This window comes from Vicugna pacos, chromosome 5 (assembly GCF_048564905.1).
Source record: "Vicugna pacos chromosome 5, VicPac4, whole genome shotgun sequence".
Classification (NCBI taxonomy): domain Eukaryota; kingdom Metazoa; phylum Chordata; class Mammalia; order Artiodactyla; family Camelidae; genus Vicugna; species Vicugna pacos.
The window spans coordinates 58,348,095-58,373,310 of record NC_132991.1 but is presented as its reverse complement, the minus strand read 5'-3'; the positions used below and the strand labels follow the sequence as shown (position 1 = coordinate 58,373,310).

At 36.3% G+C, this 25,216-nt stretch overlaps 1 protein-coding gene and 1 long non-coding RNA gene across 5 annotated transcripts in view; one reads left to right on the top strand and one right to left on the bottom strand.

Annotated features, from left to right (window-relative positions):
• Window positions 1–18,896, bottom strand: part of C5H2orf88 (chromosome 5 C2orf88 homolog) — a 61,598-nt gene extending 42,702 nt beyond the window's left edge. For 3 of the 4 annotated variants that reach the window (XM_072961312.1, XM_072961310.1, XM_072961311.1), the window contains exon 1: window positions 4,276–4,369. The gene's annotated coding sequence lies outside the window, so the exon portion shown is untranslated. Of the gene's footprint in view, window positions 1–4,275; window positions 4,370–18,877 lie in introns of those variants that run through there. The other variant, XM_072961315.1, reaches the window with a different exon arrangement.
• Window positions 18,897–19,415: 519 nt separating this feature from the next.
• On the top strand, window positions 19,416–22,168 carry LOC140696431 (uncharacterized). Its single transcript, XR_012072754.1, has 3 exons — window positions 19,416–19,496; window positions 19,644–19,814; window positions 21,923–22,168. It is a non-coding gene; the product is annotated as an uncharacterized lncRNA (long non-coding RNA).
• The last annotated feature ends 3,048 nt before the right edge of the window (window positions 22,169–25,216 follow it).

The window sequence follows — 25,216 nt, the reverse complement described above, 5'->3', positions numbered from 1 at the left end:
CTGGTGATTGCCAGAGGTAGGGAGTTGGGGTTAGGGGCAAATGGGTGAAGGAGGTCAAAGATGCAAACTTCCAGTTATAAAATAAGCCTTGGGGATGTAATATACAGCATGGCAACTATACTTAATACTGTTTTGTATATTTGAAAGTTGCTAAGAAAGTTCTCATCACTAAAAAAAAAGTGTAACTATGTGCAGTGATAGATATTAACTAGATTTATTGTGATGATCATTTCACAGTATAGACATATACTGAATCATTATGCTGTACACCTGAAACTAATATAGTGTTACATGTCAATTATATCACAGTAAAATTTTTTTTAAGTTAACTTGGATAAATGTAAAGATATACTGTATTCTTTAATAGGAAGACTCAGTATCATAAAGCAGTATGTTACTAAATTATTAAGGAATAATCATAATAAAAATACAGGTTATTTATTAGAATTAGATAAACAAATTTTAAAGTTCACATGAGAAAAATAAGTGAGCAAAGAAGAAACACCTGGAACATTTTGACAAAGAGCAGTACGGGTACTACTCCTACCAGATATGCAAACATGCTTTAATGCAGCAATAATTCAAAGTGTAGGATTGGCTCATGAAAAGAGAGACTCATCAAACAGAATAAAAAGTCCAGAGGTAGGCTTGAATACATACGGGAATTCAGTGCACAATGAAGACTGTAGCCAAGTCAAACACTAAAGATAGACTTTTTGATAAGTAGTAGTGGGGAAACTGGGTAGCAAGTTGGAAAAAAATAAAGCAAATTCCATACTGACGTTATTATCAGATTAAACAGATAGGTCCAGATGGATCAAAGATTTAAATGTAATAAAACAAAACTATAGAAGTGTTAGAAAACAACATAAGTGGTTTTTATTGTAAACTTGGGAAGGTATTTTATTATAAACGTTCTAACTATGACTCAAATTTTGGAAAGGCTAATAGTTAAAAGTAAACACAAACACTTCGGCATGTCAGAAATATGCCATTGGCAGAGTGAAAACAAATAAGATAAAATAAGACATTTGCAACTCACAGCACAGACTGCTTACATTCCCAATATACATAAAAACTTCTAGAAATAGAGGAGAAAAAGACTAACTGTATAGAAAAATAAGCCAAAGATAATGGACAGGTTATAGGAAAAAACCCAATAACAAATAGCCACTAAACACATGAGATGGTGCTAACTTCACTAGTAAAAATGCAAATTAATATTATACTGAGATATAATTCTTCAACTACTGGATTGGCAAAATCCAAAAGTCCTATGACAAACTGTTGGAGAAGCTATGGGAAAATGGACACTTTCAAACATTGCTGGTAAGAGTAGAAGATGGAATAATCATCAGGAAGGAATTTTTGGAAATAACTACCAAAATTTCAGATGCATTTACTCATAATGTAATAATAATCTAATTTCTAGGAATCTCATACATATAAGTGTATATGTATGTATATATAGTGAATTAGACACAGATATCATATATAACATACATATAATATATGTGCCTATCTATATATCTGTGCTAACATGAAATGACAGTTGTTCAAGGTTATCCTTTGCAGGATTGTTTGTAAAAGAAAAGGATTGGAACACAGCATCCAGCATTAGGGGACTGGTTGAATAAATCACGGTAAATCCATACAATCAAAAGCTATGCACCTACAAGAAAGATTAAAGAAGATCTCTGTCAACTACTAACGTGGAGGCATCTCTAGGATAAATTTTCATGCTTAAAAAAAAGCAAAGAATAAATGTACATTTTAGGCCATCTTTTATGTAAGAATACATTGATGCTTGCTTGTATTTGCATAAAGAAACACTGAAAGGACAAAAAATAAACTAATAAAATGGTAATCAATAGCAGCAAGAGGAAAAAGGGTGAAAAGGCACAGGTAGGAATGAGACTTCTATGTATTCCTTTTACATATATATTGATATTTGAATCAAAAAATTAAAATTAATAAAAATACCAAGTTTTCTTAGAATCTGATGCCAGTTTTTAGAGCAAAGGTATCTGGATAAACTTTAGCAGAGTAATGCAGTTTTAGATGATTGCATAAGGCAATGGCCCATCTTTTACTTTCAATTTGCCAATCATTTATTAGGTATTCTACTTTTCAGTGGAACTGAGAACTCAGAAAACTTGACGAAATCACATGTTGATGGTATCCTTTACGCCAGGTACCGAGGACACAGTAAGAATACGTGTTCTTGCCCTCAAGGAGTTCAGACTTACGGGGAGACCAAAAATAAGCATGTGATCATGTGATTACCAGCATAAGAACACTAAGCGCTACACACAATATGTAAAGTGATTAAGTGCCTTCTGATGCCGAGGAAGACTTCCTAGAAGAGGTGAGAGCCAAGCTAGGCTTAAAGGATGACTAGGAGCTTGAAGGTGACCCCAGGCAATGTGGGCGTTTCAAGCACAGGCAACAGCAAGTGCCACGATCAGTGCTGCTTTCCTATTCTTACAGGATAAACTTCAAGTTCCTCAGGCTCAAAGCTGCCCTCCGCAGCCTGGCTCCTGCCTCTCTCTCCAGCTGCATCTTCTGCTCTGGAGGCCTAGACATGTGTAGGTGTGGTAGGAACTCGAAAGACAGAAGCTGTGGTCAGAGAAGTTTACTACCATAGAAGAGTCCTCCCATAGGGTGGCCCCTTGTCTAGAGGAGCTGCCCAGTGTCCTCTGGAGTTGCCCATGTCATGTCAGGAGCTCTGATGTAGAAGTGGTGGCTGAGCTAGTCAAAGGGAGGTAGCAGGAGTTTGGGATACAGAGACAAGCTATGACCTGGTGGGGACAACACTCAATAAATATTGGAGAGCAAGGCCTAGGTGAATATAACTTCAATTGCTAAGTAAGCACTGGGTTCCAAATGCTTTTCTCAGAGAGATCTTTTAAATGCATAAGTCATGTTACGCCCTTGCTTAAAAGCACTGCTTCTCATTGCATTTATGATGCAATTAAAACTCCTTCACCTGGCTTTCATATTCAGGTCCCACACATTCTGTCCCCAGCCTACACCTCTTACCATGCTCTGTGACACCCTCTCCCTCTCATAAGGCCCTCTGCAGTCTCTGACATGCCCTCTCCATCCCTTGCTCCCTTGCCTAAATCCTACTTCTGATGTTCTTATTTTAAATGTCACTCCTCAGGCCTTGCCCCCTGACTACCTCTCCACCATCTGAATTACACGTCTAATTAAATTTTTGCTACAGCACCAAAAGATGTGTCTAAATCCAAATCCCATGATCTTAAATGCTATCTTGTCTCCCAAATGACGAAAACGTTCTCATGAAAATAAAAAAAAAAAAAAGTCTGGAAGTGGTCAAGGTGGCTAACATAGGTGGCAGCCTGTCTGCTGGCTCTGGCTTATGAGGTTCTAGTTACGGACAAAAAGCTGAGGAGACTGAAATGAATAAGGTTCTTGGGGTTTCAACAAAATAAAGATGTGATGGAATATTCTGTAAACAAGTCAAGGGAAGTGGCTTTGCAAAGGAATATGCTTTCAGAGGATCCTGCAGAATTGAATTAAGAGACTGGACAGCAGTAAGAAAACAAGCAAGGAAAGAGGGTGAGACTTGTAAGCAGCCACAGGGATCCAAGAATGAATGGATGGTTGACTGGATGCTGTGAATATTTTGGGAAGTATTGGGGGACTCTGGGAACAAGTAGCTTGGACAGGAATATCAGGAAGTACTCAACCAGTGTGACGCTACAGTATTGACTACATTCCTTAAGTTTTCTGAGCACTCTTCTCCCTGGAGAGGCTTCTCCACTAACATGGCCTCTCTGTCCCTCATCAAGTTCTCGCAAAACCCCTAGTCCTCTGGAAACTCCTGCTTCACTTCTATTTTCTGAGCTCTATCCTGTAGAAAGGGCCAGAAGCAAGAAAACAAATCATGATCAGTCTTGAAAGTAGAAATAGTGACTACACAAGAAGGCCAGGGATGGGTTTTTCAGGAGAGTTAAAAGTTGAAAGTTTCTGGGGTATATTTAATAGCACATCTTGTGCTCTCAGAAGTGGGTGTAAATAGGGGTACAGTCCTAGACCACTCAAGAATGAGGCAGGCCTACAAGGAACAGACATGAATGCTGTTTAAAATCACTAAAGCTCCTGACTTCAGACATATTCTATTGTAGTCAAAAATCTATACATTTGTATTATATTCAGAGATAGATAAAATTAGTGATATTAGGGTTATTGTGTCAGTCATTAAAAAGCAAGATATTTAGTATTAAGAATTGCTAAGGAAAACTCTACCTTAAAACTGGAATCCAAATAGTCCAAAACAGAGATCCTATGAAGTGTGTAGAAATAGGCTGATGGCTCCTGAAAGGCAGCAGCTGTGGCTGGCTCCCAGCCACCCTTTGCCTAGAGACAGTTGCTAGGCAGTACTAGATTTGCTCACAAATGCACTTTTTACCCAATGATCAGTATTATGGTAACACACATACCACCTCCCAATCAATTTTTCTGCTCCTATTTCATTAAAGGCAAGAGAGTCTGGAAAACATTATTGATGATGGCTAATAGTCTTATGGCCACTGAATGGTGCTGGGCTATTTCCCGGACAAAAAGATTCAGATCTTTGTCTTCTAGGTCTAGGAATAGTTAGAGAAGCCCCAAAGGTACATATTTCATTTGTTCTTAATTTCTTTGAGCCTCAGTGTAAATGTTGAGCAGAATGACGGAATAATGGATCTGAGACTCATTTTCTTTCACTTTCTTTTGTTGACTCATAAAAAAACTATTACTGCAACTCATTTAACTTAAACTCACGTTGAAAATGCTTAGTAGACAGATCCTGAGAATTTGAAATATGTAAAGAAAACAAAGATGTCACCCTTCAGGGATTTGAAAATTTTACTTTGGTTTTATTTTTTTTTAAACATTTTTTTATTGAGTTATAAACTTTGGTTTTATATTGATGCTAGTGAAGTGTTCAGTAATGCAGGAGGAAAAGGTGAAAGTATGACTGGCTCTTTTCTGAATGGTGCTCTTTCTACGGCATCTGTCAAGTCATTTATTGGACGTATTCCCATCACCTGCATGCACCCAACACTTCGAGAACAGATGTATCTTTTCCTCAAAGCAGCTATGCTTCCAATATTCCCATTTTTGCTAAAAGCACCATCACATTCCTGGTCTTTCAGATTTAAAATCCTGGAGCTATAATTACCTCCTCCTTTACGTAGCCTTCATGTCTAATAATCAAATCTTGCTTCTTACTCCTTTTGCTCACTCTTCTACTGAGACATCCTGTCTATTAATGTTTTCCTATATCACTTTATTCTGTTTTCCAGCACAAATGTATATATGTGTATATATAAATAATATATAAAATAATTATATATAAAATTATATTAATAATTATATATATAAAATAATTATTCCTCACAGTTAAAGCTAATATTTAGTCTGGAATTAAGAGGATCCAGTTTTAGCCCCTCAACTGCCCAACAAGCCTCTGCTCTAGTTGCCCCACGCCTTCCTCAAAGTTCCTGGTACCTAACAGACCTGATCCCTGCTTTCCTCCATCCTCCAAATGTCTACTACTGCTTGAAGCCTGTTTTACCTGGAATGCTGTTAACACTTTTGTTTCTAATCATTCCCCAATTTAGTAATCCCATAAAACTATTCTAAATTCCCATTTCCTCCACAAAGCTTTCCTCAGTTCTTCACACTCAAACTGATAGAACACACTCATCAGTAACTTCCCAGTCAGTCCAGTGGCATCTCCATCTAGAACTAGAATGCTAGTCAGTCAAGAATCTTGACTCATAATAAGAGTTGAAACTTATATAGTGCTTAATCTGTATCAAGCACTAATTTGAATACTTTACATGTATTCACATCAACTTCATGAAGTAGAAACTATTATAATTCCTATTTTTCAAGTGAGAAAATTGGGGCACAGAGGGGCTATATAATCTGCCCAAGGTCACATGGTAGGTGGCAGAGTTGGGAATCAAATCCAGACACATTGGTTCCAGAATCCATGCTCTCAGCCACTGATCCTTATCATAGGTTCCTTCCAGTTAAAAAATTCCTACACATTATCTAGGTCAACCTCATTTGACCAAAGAGAATCAAAGGAGGAGAGATATTTAGTTACATAAAGTTATATAAAGTAACATTTTTCAAATTTTAATATGGTGTGAATCACATAGTGCTCTTTTAAAATGGAGATTTTAATTTAGTAGATAAAGAATGAAGACTGAGATTCAACATTTTTAACATGTCCCCACATGATACCGATTTTACAAGTCCATGTACCACACGTGGAGTAACAAGAACAAAGAGAAATGCTGAGACTGGAACTCAGTTCTGACTTCTTCCTTCCACTGTCAACCCAAACATTATGCTAGTTGAGTAAGGAGGGAGAAAAAAGTGACTGAGAGAATTTACTGTGGAAAAAACTGACTTCATTTTGAATCATTTTCTTGTTGATTATAAGTAGCGAATAAATTTTATGGTGCTTTTTTCCCACATGTATTTTAATTTTGTAGTAGTATAAATGCTACATTTAGGTAGTGCTAAGATTTACCAGCTCTCTCAGATCTGCACAAGAATTGAGCTTGTCTAAGATTTATCATCTATAAATTCATTATTCACTTCTCTATACTCATTGATTTATTGCTCTGGTAGTGACTTAGGGATGTGGGATTGAAGGAAGAAAGACCCCAGAAAGCTGAAGTCAGGACACCACTCCTGAATATTTGGGCATTCATTCTGTTTTTCCCACTGGATGAGCTTGCTACTGAAGACCAGAGACCCAGAGGTCTTAATTTTTTTCCAAAAGGGGCATATATTGCCTATGCTCTTCATAAATAGTAATGTCCCTGGTATAAAAAGTACAGGACAAAATTAAGCTTCCCAGATCTGCAAAGACTTCCCTTGCACAGCTAGTGTTAACAGTTGTAAATCCCTCTCTGAGGGGCTCTGGTAGCCACAGGAAGCTGCACTGAGATATGCAGGGATGTGTGGCCAGCTGGCTTCCACTAGGTCTGTGTGACCTTGGCCAAGTACACAAATACGTCAGAAACTTGAGGGGAGTGAGTGTGTATGTTCTCTCTCTAGTCATCTATCGTCTATTAAACCTATAAAGTAAAAAAAAAAAAAGGAGCATGCCAATTCTTCTGATGTCATTTATGTATACTATGCCCATCATTTAAATAAAAACCACCTATTTCCCCCCCTTTATTCTGCCACTCTCACCCTACCCAAATCTGTGATTCTGCAGAACAAAATCTGTTTGCTTTGTCTTCCCTTGCCTAAAGTCCTAATTCTGTAATTTACTCTAATGCGCCCTTAAACAATTCTGTATCTAGGAGCTTTTACTGTAGATTTTAAGTAACCTTAACCACCAACTGAAGATGTTTTGCTGTTGTTAGAGAAGGACATAAAATAGAACATTATGCCTTACATTTATTTTGGATAAATTTAGAATACCAGATAAAATAGCTCTTTAAGACCTGAAAAATAAACCTTGTGGATTTCTCTCGGAGATGAGAACTAATGCATTATTCAGAGATTAATTTTTTTTAAAGACACTGTAAAGATGCTTTCAGATCACTATCATATTTTTATACATATTTATAAACATGATTTTCTGTTAATAAATTTCAATTATATAATGATACTTCCCAGTATACACTGTACCCTCATTTTTAAAATGCATTACTCCTGGAGTAATTAATCAATCTGAATTATTAAAGACATTATTGTTTTTAAAAAGATTTTGAGGGTCATCAAAAATATCTCATGTCATATATTTTGCATAGCTTCCTATGAGTAATCTGTTGAAAATCAATAGCTTTGAGACCTGCCATGCTGTTTTATTCATTTGCCTCTTCCTTCCAAAATATAATTAAGTTTACGGGGGAGGGAGGATTTATTTTGTTTCCCTCAGTATTACACTTATTAATTTATTGAAAGGCATCTTGCCCCATGAACTTTTTTTTTAAATTGAGGCATAGTTGATTTATAATATTATATTAGTTTCAGGTGTACAACCCAGTGATTCAAAATTTTTATAGATGATACTTCATTTATAATTATTATAAAATACTGGCTATATTCCCTGTGCAGTACAATATGTCCTGTTGCTCATTTACTTTATACATAGTAGTTTGTACCTCTTAATCCCCTACTTCTATTTTGTCCCTCCCTCTTCCCTCTCCCTACTGGGAACCACTAGCTTGTTCCCTATATCTGTGAGTCTGCTTTCTTTTTGTTATATTATGTAGTTTGTTTTATTGTTTAGATTCCACATATAAATGATAACATACAGTATTTGTCTTTCTCTGTCTGACTTATTTCCCTAAGCATAATACCCTCCAGGTCCATCCATGTTGTTGCAAATTCTATGAACTTTTATTTTAGTAGAAATTGCCTTTAGAGTGCCATGTCAGCCACCATGATCTTTGTGTGACAGATTTCCCAACACATATCCCAAAAGAGTGGTGGGAAAGAGAAAGCTCTTTCAGAAAATTCATTATTCCAGCATTGATTTCTGCACTGACTACAGAGTGGCTGATTTCTTGGTTCACTCCATTTAAGTCAAATCCAAATTCATACTTTGTAGAAAGCTGTTTTTGAGAGCACAAGAGAATCTAAAACCATTTCATTAGGGTGATTTTGGAGACAAAAAGTCCTGTGAATTATGTAGAGAACATCATTTCACTGACCAACATGGGCTTCACGGAGTCAACTTACTGCAGTAAGTCTCGTAATCAGGAGTTATCTGCATTTGGCAATGCTATAGACTGGCATACTCCAAACTTAGGAGCATAAAGATTTGAAAGAATTAAGATGTTTTCTGAAAATGCATTTGAATTAAATGCAGAAGACTTGGTGAAAAAGGATTTAAAAGCTAATGGTATTAACTCTTGATAACCCTCAGGAAAGCACAAAACTGATTTTACTGCATATGGAGTAACTGGACTTCATACTCAAATACCAAGTTTTATCAGAAAAGGAAGATTTGGGAGGAGCAAACAAAGGGGAAAAAGTCACAGGTAAAATTCTGGAGTAAAATAAAACAATATAAAAGAAAAGTTAATACAAGCTAACAAAATTAGAGTGCTAGGGAACAAAGATGATTTGACAATGAAAATCAAGAACCAATCATTAAACTAATTTTTAAATATGTGCTTTAAAAAGATTGATGAGAAATGAGGAAAACTGAGCAAGATTTAAGTAGACTTTAAAAATGAGATTAAGGTAGAAAATAATTAAAAGATTCAAAGTCTCATACAGAGATAGTTCCTGTATGTTCTACGCTTTGTGTAAGAAAAGTGATCTTAACAAGTGCTAAGCCTCAGCATTACTATGTCAATAAACTTTTCCATGTTAACACAAACATTAAATTAATATGAAATAGTAATTGATGTAATTAGTAGTAAGCATTTCTAAGAAATGAAAGTGACGTCAAATTATAAAAAGCTGAACATTACTGTTGAGTCAAAGAATAATGAGAATGATATTTAGAATCATGTAACATGAAAAATTTATTTGGATTAAAAAATAGCATGATTTCAATTGCTTCACTCACAAAAATAAGAGCAGCTAAAAGTCTGTGCTAAAGTGGAACCAATAAGCAAGCAAATAAGAGAAATTAGTCCAACTAGTGTAAGAAGAGAAGCTACCATGGTCTTGTCAAGGTCTTACTGTATCTTTAAAGAGACAAAGAAACTGATCAGAAGCTTCAGACAAGGTAGAAATCGCTACATCAAATGGATTGCTTCAGGGATCTGCTTAAGACGTCCTTTCTCCATTTCTAGCCCACCTACAACCTGATTTGAAGGTGGGTCTACACAAGAAGGGCACCAGCACACTTGTCAGTGTGTTCATTCTCACTTTGAATTCAAACACAGCACTCATCAATGGCCTAATGTGAAGCAGCCACTTTTTCAATAACAAACTCACCACTAGGTTGCAGTCTTAGCTCAACCGCTCCTTTAAGAACAAACTACAACGTATAAAATAAATAAGCTGAAAGGATATGTTGTACAACACACAGAATATAGTCAAAACTTTGTAATGACTATTAATAGAATACTTAAAAGTTGTGAGTTGTTATGTTGTACACCTGAAACATATAATATTATACATCAACTCTACCTCAATTAAAAAAAAAAACCGTTCACAAGCTGTTAACCATTTTAATGGTGAAACACATATTACTTGTCTCTTGTGACAGAGCTGATACAAGACACACTTAGTTTATCAGTCAGTTCACTAGCCAATCTAGATTCCGTGCAGATACATTGTTTTTCAAAAGCATCAAAACTCACAAATCACCTGTCAAAATGTTCTCACTCATCAGCAGGCAGCCTCCTTTAGGGTTTTCTTGATCACATAGCCAAAAGAAAAAAAATAATTCCTTGGGTACTTTAAGCCTCTAATTTCAGTATAGGGCTAATGGTTAAATAACAAGTACATAATTACCTTTCTCTTTGTTTCTAGTGACTGTGCTAGGTCCTAAGACCTCCTTGTAAGAGTCAGCCTTACTGTGCTGATGCCTATGAAAAGTCCACCTGTCTGTAATCATTGCAGGCATGCTCACTAGTCAGGCCCCAAATGAGCTTCAGGTGATATTCATTATTTAATCCCTAAAGGCATACTTTTAAAGGAACTTGACACTTTTTATTTTTAAAGGGAAAACCCAGAGATAGACAGAAGTAAAATAAGGAAATGAAACAATGTCTTACTTGTCATGCATTTGAATCCTCTTGAATACTTTTTTAATGGAAGTGCCCATAAAAGTAGTGTTTCCCTTTCATGAATGACTGATAAGTTTTGTGAATGTTTTGGGAGTGGAAGGGTGGTGGGGGAGGGAGATAGTTATCACAATTTTTTTCGGAGGAACTAGCTAGATATTTAGTTTGAACATATATTTTAAAATCATTTCCAATAGGTAACAAGGTATCCAATTATAAATTTAAAGTACGTTATATGTAACCACACCAAACTCTCTAAAATTCCAAAAAGACAGAGTAACTGGTAATAAATCACATAAAACAGACAACATTCATCCAAAGCCTAATACATGCCAGACCTCGTAGTTGATGCCTGAAGTGCACTGTTTCATTTAATCTGCCCAACAAGCCTGTAAGGTAAATTCTTTTATTATCAGTCTTTTCCTTTGTAGTGCGGAACTGTAAAAATGACTGTGCCACTGAACCTGTGCAAAGAGAGCTCAGTCATCAATGGGAAAAATTACAACTGATCCATGACTTCAAAAAATTTTAGAAAATTCTCCTACTGTTGATTAAATGTAGAGGAAAACTTACAAATCTATGAAACTGATGTTAGCATAGAGTGATTTCAAACCTAAAACTGGAGTTGTAATCATAGTCAGCCAAACTGGGACCAGAATGAGAATACAGAGAACACACATCTTCTGTTTAACGTTGCAAGTTTGACCAACATGAAAGGCTTGCAAGTTTGAGTAGAAATTAGAGCTCTGCACAACAAGGCATTTGGTGAGTTTTCACACACACGCACACGCACACGCACATACTGCATGAGCACAAGCCTCCCCGACCCAGAACAGTGTCCGTTACATTGATCTCATGGAGATGAATCTCCTGGGATGATCAACTGGGAACAGCCATGTGAAAATAGGGTAGAGCCTGGACCTAGTTATTGGGAAGCCAGAGGAGGTAGTGCCCAACTGGCCCCTGAGCAGCTCCCCATTCCTTACTTGCTGACCAGGAAAGAAAATAAAAAATGAAGCCATTTGCTTTGTGATATGAATAGTGCCTCTAATCAAGGGATTGAGAATACACCAAGAGAGAAGAGAATACACAGTTGAGAATACACCATTGAAAGGGAAAGTAGGAAATAATGGAACTCAGATTAAGAAGCACACACATCTCTTCTCTCTTCTCCTCTCCTTTCCTCTCCACTCTTCTTCCCTCCCCCGTACCCATGCACAAATGCATGCATACACACACATACACACTTACACTCACATTCCCTATGAGAAATACAAGCCAAGGCTTAGGCTTTTGTTCAAGGTAAATGTCACTAACCAAGGCAATATATTGTGCCAAAAAATAAAGATGAGCTTAATGGAAAAATTAGTTCGATCTCTAAGGAACATAAGCATTTTGAAATAAAGATAACAAATTCAAACAAATTACAACAAAATTTAACATCAAAGACAGAAAAAATTCTAAAAGGCTTCCAGGGGATAAAAGAAGAAATAATAACAAAAAAGAAATTAAAAAGACCTCACTGAAAAAAGTAGGAATCAGGCATTAAACTTCCAACAGTAATACTTAGAAGACACTGGAGTTATATTTTCAAAGTCTGGAAGGAAAAAGCATTTAAACCTACACTCTTATTTCCATATAAACTATAAATGCAAGGAGAAATAAATATTACAAAAAGTTTATCATACATCCTCTTTGAAATAATTATTATACGTCATACTTCCAGGAAAAGAGCTATGAATCCAGTAGCAGGCAGTGAGATATGCATGAATGAGTAAAGCATTGAGCACTTTATTATTGTTTAAATGAGCAATTACTACAAATAAACTCACTTGATCAATATGAATATGGAATTTAAATGCTAAATGATATAAGTAAGAAAGGAGTCTGGGGTGCACCGATATACGTCAAAGTGTGTTAAGAACAAGATAAGATGATTGGTTTATCTTGGGGAAAAGATTGAGATATTGATAAACTTTAGGTAATGCCCCTGGTTCAGTAACTTAGGGGTAACTACCAGAAGAATAAAAGTAGAATAAGTAACTTTCAAAACAGCAGAAGCAAATTGATTATCCAATAAATGGCAGGAAATGAGACAACAAAACTCAGGAAGAAAAGCATGGTGTCTTTTCTTAGCTTCCCTCAAAGAAGAGAGCCTGAATCAAGGTCATGTATGCAGGTAGTTTACTTTGGAAAAGAACCCCAAGAGATGGGAATAAGGGACTGGCAACAGTGAAAGAAGGAGGGAAAGCCAACTTAAGAGTGCATTATCAAGTTAATCAGCATAGTGGGCAACTAGAGCTCAATCCACTAGGGTCTCCTGAGGACCCATGTAGAATGCACTTCAGATTATCTACCCAAGGGATAGAAGAGAGGACTATTTATCCTCCAGCCCATATGCTTCACTTATCAAAGGTTACTCATGGTTGTTAACTCATCTGAACTTCTTGGTTTGCCCATGTCACAATGGTGAGAGGTTCTTGCAGATGTCCCAGGCAGTGGTGGTAATGAAGTCCTAGAGTAGAAAGCAGAGACCCAGTGTGCAGCCAAGACAACATGCTGTCAGGTTATACCTGTATCCAGGTGGTGGCTTTAACAGTGACTGAAGTAAAAAGATGAGCCAAAAGATGGCAGCAATAATTGTAATTATAGTCACTGTAAATGGATTCAACTCATTAGGTTAAAGAAATGCAGGACTGTGTTATTTAAACTTCAAAGGGCACATACAAAATATTAAACTGTGCTTCCAAAGACTTGACACAACCTGTATTCTCTGACTCTAAGGAAATAAAATTAGAATGGAAAAACATTCACAATATTCACAAGGTTGTCCTTCTCCTCCTCCTTTCTTGGTTATAGCAAATTATATTACTGGATGAGTCCTTCTATTGAACAAATATAAATATATTGGACAAATAATTTTTAAAAATCTTCTTAAAATTATTGAAGAGCTAAAAAGATTATAAGAAATTACCAGGCGAAGCCTGAAGAGGGCAGAGGAACCTAAAGAGGCAAGCCAATACAGAGTCCTCTTTTGGCCTGAAGGTGTTAACCAATCCCAGCAAATTTGAGCTTTCATTCTGATAACTTCATTTGAGTCAGAAGATCAGGGGGAAAAAAAAGCAAGGGTCAGACAAGATGAGGAATCTAATACTAGACATTTCCCACAATAAGGTGAGATCTCAAAGACATTCTAAGACTAAGGGTTAATTAGAAATGAACCAACACATTTGTATTACTTCAGTATTCATTTCCATCATTGAGGTAGACCAAGGGACCTTAAGTCTTGAACTTGCTTTAATGTGGCCCTGTTATGGTGATAAAATTAATGTCCCTAGATGTCCCTAGGTATCTGGCAGAAGTCAATTCACACCTTCTCTGGAGTAAAAATTACTTTATTTTAGATCTCAGAATTTCCTGTAATATTTTTTAAGTACAATGGCTACAAGGCAGCCAAAGATAACGAAGTTAATAAACAAAACACTACAAACAAGAACCGGGGAAAACAGCAGACAAAAGAAACAGATCTGCAAACCGTCAGAAACCAGAATTATCAGCCACAGACTATAAAACAACTATGTTTAAACAAATAAGACAAATTTGTGTGTGTGTGTGTGTGTGTGGTGGTGGGGGGTCTGCAGGGGAGAAGAACCTATGAAAACTGATGGATCATATTCAAAAGGAAGAAAACAAAACCTTCAGAACTGAAAAATACAATGTCCCAAAGTAAGAACTTAGTGGACAGGTTAAATAGTGATTACAAACAGCTGAAGAGAGAACTGGTATAAGACAAGAAGAAAATATCCAGAATGCAGTCCTGGGAGATGAAAAGATGGAATATACAGAAGAAAAAGTAATGTGTTTAAAGGATAGAGTAGATGGTCTAACATAATTAATTGGAGTCTCAGAAGGAAATATGAAAGAAAACAGTATTTTAAAAGATAACTGAGAATTTTACAGAATTTATGAAAGACACTATTTTGTAAGTTCACAAAATCCAAATAACCAACAGTCAAACTTATAGGTTATTTCTGTACAGCAATGATGGAAAACTAATAGTAAGTAAAATGGTATTTTTGTTGTACTGAAAAATAATAGTCAAACTAGATTCAGCAACACTATTTTTCAAGAATAAAGGCAAAATAAAGACACTTTGTGACAAAAATGAAAGCATTTAGCACAAATACACTCACAGTAAAGAAAATTCTAAAGCATCGGCCGAAGAAATGAAGAATGAAGAAAATGGTAACTATGTAAGTAAACCTACATAAATGACGGGTGACATAAAACAATAGGAATAATGTCTTATAAAGTTTAAAAAATTATGTATTTTTCCTGAAATAGTGAACCTGGTAATTCCAATCAATGTACCTGCTGAGAACAACTAGAAAAGCTGGTATTAGAGAGCCTGTGAATAATTACAGGGCTAAGGTTCAGGAGAAGAACGAAACAGATAGGAAGCCTGCTATTTGTAACATCTATTAATTTCTGAAAAATCAGCTAATAGGCTGAAAGCTGAAGTGAGCTTTTCATAGATTCAAAGGGTTAGTAGGACAAAAACGAAGTTCAGGACCAATTAAGTGGTAATGTGGGGCTAGTAACACTAGCTTCAAGTAGCATCCCAAAATGCTACATGCTAGGAATAAATGAACTAAAATAGAAGAGCCAGCTTCAAATCACCTCAATAACTGGATTGAATTAAAGTAATCTGGGATCGCTAGTGCCCCTGGACATCTGCCTGCAAGAATAAATCTTTTCTGGAGGAAAAACAGCATCATTCTGCCCCTCAAATTTTCTACAATTTTTCATATCCAATTCCAGCACTCAATATAGAAAACAAAACATAGTAAGGAACATGCTAAAAAAGAGAAACAATAGATAATAGAAAGAGAAGCACAAGGATACAGATATTATTAGATGTAGATACTTAAAATAACGTTTAATATTTTCAAAGAACTACAAATAAAATTTAGATTTTGGCAGGGAACTAAAAACTGTATGAAAGAGCTGAGTAGAAATTCTAGAACTAAGAAGGACAGTATCAGCTCAACGTATTTTTTTCAAGGCAGATTACTCACGGCTCAAGAGAAAATTAACGAACTAGAATACTGACTACAAGAAAATATTCAAACTAAAGGATAAAGAGAAGAAAGAATGGAAAATAGAGAAAACAGTGTAAAAGACTAGAAATTACAGTGGGGTAGTCTGAAAAATAGGTAATTAGAGTTCCAGAAATAGAGGAGAGAGAAAATGGGATAGAGGCAACATTTGAATAGGTGACAGCTGATAATTTTTCAAATAAGCCAGATTCAAAAGAATGATGAACTGAAAGCAGAATAAACGTAAAAGAAACACACTAGGGCAAACAATTATAAAACTGCTAAAACAAAGACAAAGAGAAAAAAATCTTAAAAGCAGATTACCTACACACATACACAAAAAGCAATACAATTCACAGCTGTCTTCTCAACAGAAAAAATAGAAATAAAAAAGAACCTAGAAGACAATAAAATGATAGCTTTGAAGGGCTGGAAAAAATTCTATAACCAAGTAAAATGTCCTCAGAAATGAACATTAAATAAGGATATTTTCAGACAAATAAAGCACAGAGAACTGGTCACCAAAAGACCCATTCTAAATGCAGAAGGAAAATGTCATATGGAGACTTGGAGATGTAGGAGAAAGTGAAGAGTGAATAATAACTATCTGGGTAAATTAAATAAGTTATAAACAAAATCATATATATATAATTCCTTTTGAATAGAAAAGTGTGTGTATACAAACATTTTATCCACACATATATGTATGTATATGTATATATATGCATGCATGCTTATGTATATATGCATAGACCTACATATCTATATGTACACATATATGCCTGTGTATTATGCTGAGTGTCCTTAGTGAGACTCTTGATGTTTTTATTGGATTGTCCCTCTCTCAGTAACTAATTTAAATAAGTTAAAGAGAACATTATGAGAAAAATTTCAAAATATTTAGAACTCAATGAAAAGGATTATTAAGAGAAAAAGGGAGGAAGACATAAATAACAATATTCTGAACAAAAAAAGTTAAAATAGACAAATGAATAACAGATTTTTTAAAATTATGACAGAATACCATGAACAAGTTAGTGAATCTGAAAACTTGATGAAATGAAAACAAAAATTGAAAAAGATAAAATTTCACAATTGCCCTTGTGAAAGAAAACTTGAATAGACCAATAGGTACTAAGCAAATCTATTGAAAATTTTTTTAACTCTTTTAAAACTGGCTATGTCTATACTGTTTTACAGGTAAGATCCACAAGAAACCCATAATCTCCAATTAGTGGGAAAGCTATTCAATTAATTTTATAATACTAGTATACTCTTCACATAAAATCTGAAAAGTATAGGAGAAGAAAAGGAAATTATAGGCCAATTACACACATAAAGATTGATGCAAAAATACTAAACAAAATATTAAATAATAGAATCCAATGTGCTATAATAAATATTAATAATGACAACAAAAGCAACAACACACTCTGATCAAGTAGGATTCACACCTGGAAGTAAAGTTGGAAGGCGGGAAGGATCAACTTAACAGATGTAGAAAAAGAATCTGGCAAAGCCCAACAGCTATATATGATAAATAGCTCATAAGAAAGCTAGAAATGGAAGGGAATTCCCTTGTTTGATAAAATTATCTATCAAAAACCTACAGCAAGAGTCATACTAAAGGAAAAACTTTAAAAGCATTCCCTTTGCATTCAGGAACAAGATAAAGATCCTCATTATTATTGATATAGACACTGTAGGTCCTGGTCAGTAAAAGACAACACCAAAAATAAAAAAGAAATAAGAGGTAGAACATGAAGTTAGCACAGAAAAATTTGTAGCGTCCCTCCAACAATTACAAAACAAGACATCACAACAGTAACAAAAACGTTAGTAGTCCCTCTACATAAATCAACAATGAAAACATAAGGAAAACATATCTGTTAAAATCCTTGAAAGGTTAAAAATAAAGTTACAAAATTCCATTAAAATTTACAAGTAAGACGAATAATTGGAGGCATATACTATGTATATGACTGGAATCATGACAAGTAAAAGTGAGAAGGAAATAAGTTATTCTAAATATAGGAATATTAAATCTGAAAACAGAATGTTGAGAGAAAAAATAAACAGAAGCAAATTTGTACAATTTATGTAAAATTTATTAACAACTATACCATGTATTTTTAAGCATATGTATGTGTGCATGTCCATACTGACACATGCACACATTCCTGATGAACTCTATTTCTTGATCATGATGTGTTTTTATATAGACCCATATATTCTATTTTAAGGACAAACATTAAGGACCCAGGAGGCTTAGTACTGCCTGTACAAGTGCCTTAAATGGTAACCTAGACTGGTCCTTAAAGATTTAATCTCTTTAAATGCATAGTTAAGTTACTCTAGTTTAGTTGGAAGAGATAATGCTGGTATACTCACTCAGAATGATAATAAAAATCCTCCAAATGCATTTATAGTGTAATATCATACCTCTGCTTGTGTTTATTATTGCACTATCACTTTATGGCTAATGGACACTGGGCACTCCGAGGCTCAGTCTCCCATCTGAGATGATGTACTACTCAGTAACTCGATTACCAGTGATGGAATCGAGATTTCATTTCTAGGGTAGAAACAAGCAAAGTAACAGACAGACTCCAACTCAGGTTGTGTTTTGTTTTGTGTTCAAAGTAGGCATTTTGACGAGATATCTGAGTCACCTGGCAGCTCCCACTCATCCCTCAATTTATAATCACCTTGCTGTGCCCACATCTACACCAGACTTTTCCCTGTGCTCTGAGGGGTCCTCTGCTCTTCCAGAAGCCTAAGTTACCTGCCTTATCCACAGAATTAGAATCCTTGCTTTCCAGTTCTTGACATCCCCATGACATCACTGTACTCAGATTCTCACAGAGAATAAAGTTCTTTCTAATCTTTGGAAGTATTAGGAGTCATAAAGAAATCGTGCTGATCTAGCACCCTTTCTTTGAGCTTCTAAGTGTCTGAGAGTTTGACCCTGGGACTCAGTGGAAACCCTCTGCCTCAGTCAGTGTGCCCCACACTTGTAATCTCCTTTGGCAGACTTACATGTGTGTAACAGAGGCTAAGGATGGTTCTCAGAGTTGGTAACCATAGCAGCAGACAGTGCCAGCACCCATTAACAGCTGTAAGACATGACCAGAAGCATTTCATTGCCCAATTTTATCTTCCTAACAATCACTGATTATAATTTCTGTATCATTTTTGAGACCAAGTGAATCTATGGTAATAAATAATAATGTTATTTAAGTTACATAGTCATCCTATATAAGACAAGGAAATAAACTGCTATTTTTATTATTATTCTATTAAAGTATCCCTTACTGTATTTGTTCACCTTATTTGCTATCATTATTATCCACTCTCTTTATTGTAATTTTGATTTCAACCTACATCTGAGGAAGTCTGGGCTAAATCCAGGGTTTAAAAGAAGTAAAGGGCCTTTAAAAAAATAAATACTTCATTCACTCCCTGATGTCTATGGGAAACTAGTGTAGAACAGGATGGAACACCCACTGTTTTGTAAGAGTCTGGAAAACAATTGCTCTTTATTCTCTGTGAGAATTTGAGTACAATGATGTCATGGGGATGCTTGGCCGTTTTCTAGGTGATTTATTGTCTTACAATGTGATATTCCGTCTGAATATTGTCAGTTTTCAAGATAAAGGTAATTTTCATGTTACTGAAAGGAAATATTAATATTTGTTGGCCAAATATACCCTCATTATGTGATACTTATGGGAGCAGCAGCTATGACCGAGTGGCCCAGACATTCAGATGTTGGGCCACTGTATTTTGTTGTGACTTTCTCTAGATCTCACCATATGCCAGGCTGGTGGTTTTCAACATGTGGTTCCTGGGCCAACAGCATCATTATCATAAGAGAACTTGTGAAGATGTAAATTCTCAGGCCCTACACCAGATTTCCTGGATCAGAAACTTGAATTGAGGGGTCCAGCAATCTCTGTTTTAAGAAAAACTCCAGGTAATCCTGATGCTTGCTAAGGCTTGAAGGCCACTGCCCCAGATCAATTATACCCTCAAGATGTAGCACTCATTTATAGCACCATGGAGGGCTAAATGAACCAAATTTTCTGATGCTGGCTATTGCATTTTGTTATAAAATTCCCTGGGGCTCATAGGGCAAGTCTGCCCCTTGAAGTTATAGTTTCTCTAGAAGAAAATGGACAGTCCTACACTGAGAACTCTAGAAAGAGGCAGGTCCTAGGATGGGAAGACACGTTAGCCTGCAGGTGAATGGGGATTATTTTCTCCTTCCTAGTCCTAGCGATTATGTGGACCTTGAGGAGTGGAGGGAAAGGTCTGTTCCGTTTAGGACAGAAAGGCCAAGTGAAGAAGAGCCCCTCCCCAGCCACTGGGATGTGGTGGAGCAACCTCCCAGCAGAGGATCTGCTGGAGTTCTGTAAATGAAACTGTCCACCCCATGTAGAGAGATCATGAGACCATTGTCAGCAGAGGTGGTGGCCTGGAAGTTCGTTGAGGAAGAAGACTGTGTGACAATTCTTGGGATACTGTCAGAAAAAAACCTGCTAAGAGTATAGAGGCTAAAGGCAGGTTGGGTTTTGCAGGCAATGTAATGTTGGCAAAGCGAATGAAGGTTATACCCACAGGCTGGAGAATCGTAGACCTGCATTTATACCTGCTGGATGGCCTGGGTACCACAAACAACTTCACTCCTCACTTACTGATCTCTGATTCTAATTCTGACTGCCTGCTTTCCCATATCGCACAAAACACCTACCTTTTCTCTTGGCCCTGGCCTTTTAATACATACAGATCAATGAGATTTGAAACGCAGGAAATACAGTTTCACAGTTAATTCAAAGACAATGTAAAAATGTATCTTATTAATATAGATTATTCTTCCATATCTTCTACAATATTATAAAGCACCTATGAAGCAATCAGAAAGTAAAGAAAGCAGAAATCCCACATAAGAATTTTGAGAGGGCTAGCCAGACTTTAGCCTCCTCCAGTAAGAATTTGAGAAAGTGGGACAAATTTCAGTTAGAGTCCCAGTCAACCTATTAGTTCCCTTTGACTTTTCTTTGAGAGTCAGAATTTTATGTTTAAGGTTTTTTAGAAGAAAATATTTTCTTTTCCTTGATCTTGAAATGAGGGCTTCATGGAATTTTATTCAGAATCCTAAGGAATTCAGAAGAAACAAACAAACAAACAAACTGTCGCTGGGCAACATAGCATCTACCACCTGTTCCATCTGTTCTCTCTAAACCTTTTAATCTCCCATTCTCTTTCTGACCCCACAGACCCCCTCCTAGACACTTCTTATGGAGGTGCCAAAATGAACATCTTGTCTGAGGTCTTCCCTGACTTGTGCCCCTGAATCCAGCCGTTTGAATGACTGTAGCACTCTGTCAGAGGATACCACATTCTACAGGGAGGGGCTGCCATATAGGCACCAAGAATAATTCCCAGCTAAGTCATAGGGAATTACATGTGGCCCTTCCAAACATTTTATAGGAATTCTTTTATAATAACAAATTTAGCTTTCTTTATAAAACTGGAAGTGATCACATTGGTTAATATATCTTTTTCAGTTGTCTTTGCATAAAATTTGGACAACTTCTCTCTCAATTTCTATGTGGAGCAGAAACTGTGTCACCAGAAGAGTTTAGTGGCAGATCATCAGTAATGAGCTGGCTGTGTTAACTTGGGCTAGTTACCTAACTTCTCTGGGCCCTCATGTCTTCATCCATAAAATGAAGGAGTTGGACTCTGATCTTTAACAATATTTAATAGTCTTTAAGGTCTAGTCCAGGCATAAATTTTTTTCAGTGGAGGTACTGGGGATTGAACCTAGGACCTTGTGCATGTTAAGCATGCCCTCTATCAAAGAGCTATACCTCTAGCCCAGACATAAATACTTTTGATGCTGTAAAATTCAATTTGATCTGTTCTTTTGCATCACATCACATTGTCTAGTTGAGTTTCCCTGCACAGAATACTCATAAGTGTTATTGGATGACTATTAGACCTTGTTTCCAAAACTGTGTCCTGGCATCGCTTTCTTGAGACATCCATGCCTGACTTTGTATGACTCCACTCTTTCAGCAACGCCCTTCTGGAACAAGCAGTACTCAGGCTGGTGAAGGATGAGGCTGGACGTCATCCTGAAATCAAATAGACTCATCCAAATAGCCTACTCCAACTGGCAAACTGGCCAAATTCCATAGTTCTCAAGCTAAAATAAAGACTCATTTCACTTCCTTCTCCAACTTGAAGTCCTGAGACTAAGTAGATGTAAATGAATAAGAAGACAAAAACAATAACAGAACAAAACTTGAATAAAAACTTATTTTAAATAATTGCCTATTTTATGCTAGCTTTTCTGTTAGATACTTTAAATGTCTTTTTTGTTACTATCTTAACAATCTGGTGAAGTAAGTACTATTCTTCCCATTTTATAGATAAAGACATGGTCTCAGAGAAATCTGGTGACCTGTCAAAGGTCACACAACTAGTAAAGACAGAATCAATTAATCCCAACTCAGTTTGAACGCCCTTTCCACTACTTTAGATATTGACTAATAAACATGTAAGAGCATAGACATTTGAGTGAAAAAGAACATTTTCCACATAAATATGGCCCTTCTCCTCAGTACACCTAGAGGTGGCCCACACAGTTGCCAAAGATTACTTAGCAGTCTCTAATTTCAACTCTTCCCTCTCCAGCTTATGTTTTTTACTGGCAGAATAGTAGGGTTTAGGAATAGAATCTCCTCAGTTGGGTGAATTTAAGCTGTTTCTCAGTGATGGTCAACACTTAACATCACCACGACAAAAAACATACCTCTGGAGTTGCTAGACAATTGTTTACTCTAAATTCTAATGAGAAAACATGTTTTAATGAACTATTGATAGTTTCTTTTTTGAGACGGAGACAGAGAATATAATCACTTAAAAGCATTTTGTTGAACTGGTTCCTTTTCTTGGATATTTAGGATGCTGTTGCTTGCTCTGAAGTACCTCACCTGGACTATGATTAGGATTTGCACAGACAAGAACTAATCTCGATACAAGAGATAAAAGAACTTATGGCTGCCAAATTCAGAATCTCCCATGAACGCAGAAAATAGATGATAAGGAGAGAGGTTAGAAAATGTAAAAATGACCAACACCCAGGAGCTAGAAAACAATTAAGAACAAAGAAGTCAGCAGAGGCAGAAGACAGATACTGGATGATCAGAATTCTGATTAGGGTAAATACCTCCAGAGAGTGGCACAGGTGGTTAGGAAAGCAGGAAGGCGCTTCTTCTAGGGTAGGAACTACAGCAATTCAATAAAACTGAATACATTTTATAAGGCTGAGAGTGTACTTGGAATATATAAACTGGCAACCTCCAGGGATAAAATTTTCAGATATCCTTGAATCTCAGTGCCATTTGGCTCCTTAGAACAGATACCATAGAGGCGTATAAGGCCAGGTAGATGTAAGCATAAAAATACAATTAAATCCTAGTATGACGTGTCCATACTTTTGATTCGTATCACGTCTCATATTATATGCCTTATGAATAGGAAACATAATATATTCTTGCCTCTTTTGCTATAGTTTAAAACCTTTATAAATTAGGTGCCAATCTTGTCTCACCACATGAATACTGCAGTTAAGCTCCATTGTTCCTACTTATGCTTCTGGCACTAGTTCTTTGTCGTTAATTCCAGTCCTCTTTCATTCATTGTTCAAGCACTTATTTGTGACACTTTCTCTGTGCCAGGAACATTCTAGTCCTCATTCATTCATTCCTTGTTCAAGCACTTATTTCTGGCACTTTCTCTGTGCCAGGAAATCTGCCAGATGCTAGAAGAAGCGATGAGTAAGAGAAGAGTCCCATCATCAAGGAGTTCTATTCAGTGGAATAGCCAGGTTCACAAACAGAAAACTCCAGTACAGTATGACAATGCTGGGGCAGAGGTATGCCAGGATTTTAGAGGCAGGAGCAGGATGAGAACATTACTAGGAAGCCCCAAGTGTCCAGCTGAGAATGGAGACAGTGAGTTTGCAGCAGCATCAACTCACTCTGCTGCTAGAGAAAAATCACAAAATATATCAATCCGCATAAAGAAGCAAAGAAACCAAGTGGATTTGCTAGAGATCGACAGATTTGCAAGGGTGGTAGGGCAGGAAACAGAGTGATCCAGAGTTACGGGGTACTTTTCATGAAAGAGCTCAGTCTAAAGTAGCTACACAAGAAAGAAAGCTAAAGGAGGTCAGGAGCTTGTAGGTTAGAAGAAAAGAAGGATCAAATCTCAATGGGATTTAAAGGGCAAGAATTCAGAGACAGTGAATTAGGCATTTTGGTTCAATAACTCAATCAGCCAATAATTAGGATATTCATATAACTTATTACTCAAATAGTGAAGGGAAACAAATGATTATTAATCATGACTCCAGGCGGCAGATGTAAACTGGGACAATCCTAGGATGCCTAGCTGCCCTGTCACTAATCCACGTGCTAGATACTGTGCTAGGTACTGGGGATAAGGTGAACAACAAGGCAGAAATGGGGCCTGTCACCATGGAGTTTATAGTCATACAGGAATGACAAACACTGAACAAGAAATTATTACTGTGATGAATGGTGCTAACAAGAGAGATGAAGGAGCCAGGAGAGTTTATTTTGATTTAAAAAATGTTTTTTCTATTGAAGTATAATCAGTTTACAATGTAGTGTCAATTTCTGGTATACAGAATAAACTTTCAGTCATATGTACATACATATATTCGTTTTCCTGTTCTTTTTCATTATAAGTTACTACAATATATTGAATGTAGATCCCTGTGCTATACAGTATAAATGTGTTTATCTATTTTATACATAGTAGTTAGTATCTGCAAATCTCAATCTCCCAATTTATCACTTCCCACCCTCTTCCCCCCAGTAACCATAGTTTGTTTTCTATGTCTGTGAGTCTGTTTCTGTTTTGTAAATACGTTCATTTGTGTCTTTTTTTTAAGATTCCACATATAAGTGATATCATATGGAATTTTTCTTTCTCTCTCTGGTTTATTTCACTTAGAATGATGATCTCTAGGTCCATCCATGTTGCACTAAATGGCATTATTTTATTTCTTATGGCTGAGTAGTATTTCATTGTGTGTATATGTATATTTCTGTGTATACCACAACTTCTTTATTTAGTCATCTGTCAATGGACATTTAGGTTGTTTACATATCATGGCTATTGTAAATAGTGCTGCTGTGAACATTGGGGTGCATGTATCTTTTCGAATTAGAGTTCCTTCTGGATATATGCCTAGGAGTGGGATTGTTGGATCATATAGTAAGTCTATTTTTACTTTTTTAAGGAGTCTCCATACTGTTTACCATAGTGGCTACACCA